Below are 202 nucleotides of genomic sequence, written 5' to 3'. Positions count from 1 at the left end.
TCCACAATCAAACTCTAAGTTTGGTGTTGTGAGGCCACAACCAAACTCTAAGTTTGGTGTTAAAATCCCATATCCAAACTCTAAGTTTGGTGTTGGGACTATACAACATTGACCTGATCAACTTGTGGCTCCATGAAAGCCACTGTCAAGCTAGTGACATTAAAGAAGCGCTTGTTGGGAGGCAACCCAATTTTATTTATCT

Source organism: Arachis duranensis, chromosome 3 (genome assembly GCF_000817695.3).
Source record: "Arachis duranensis cultivar V14167 chromosome 3, aradu.V14167.gnm2.J7QH, whole genome shotgun sequence".
Classification (NCBI taxonomy): domain Eukaryota; kingdom Viridiplantae; phylum Streptophyta; class Magnoliopsida; order Fabales; family Fabaceae; genus Arachis; species Arachis duranensis.
Note: the sequence above shows the minus strand (reverse complement) of the source record.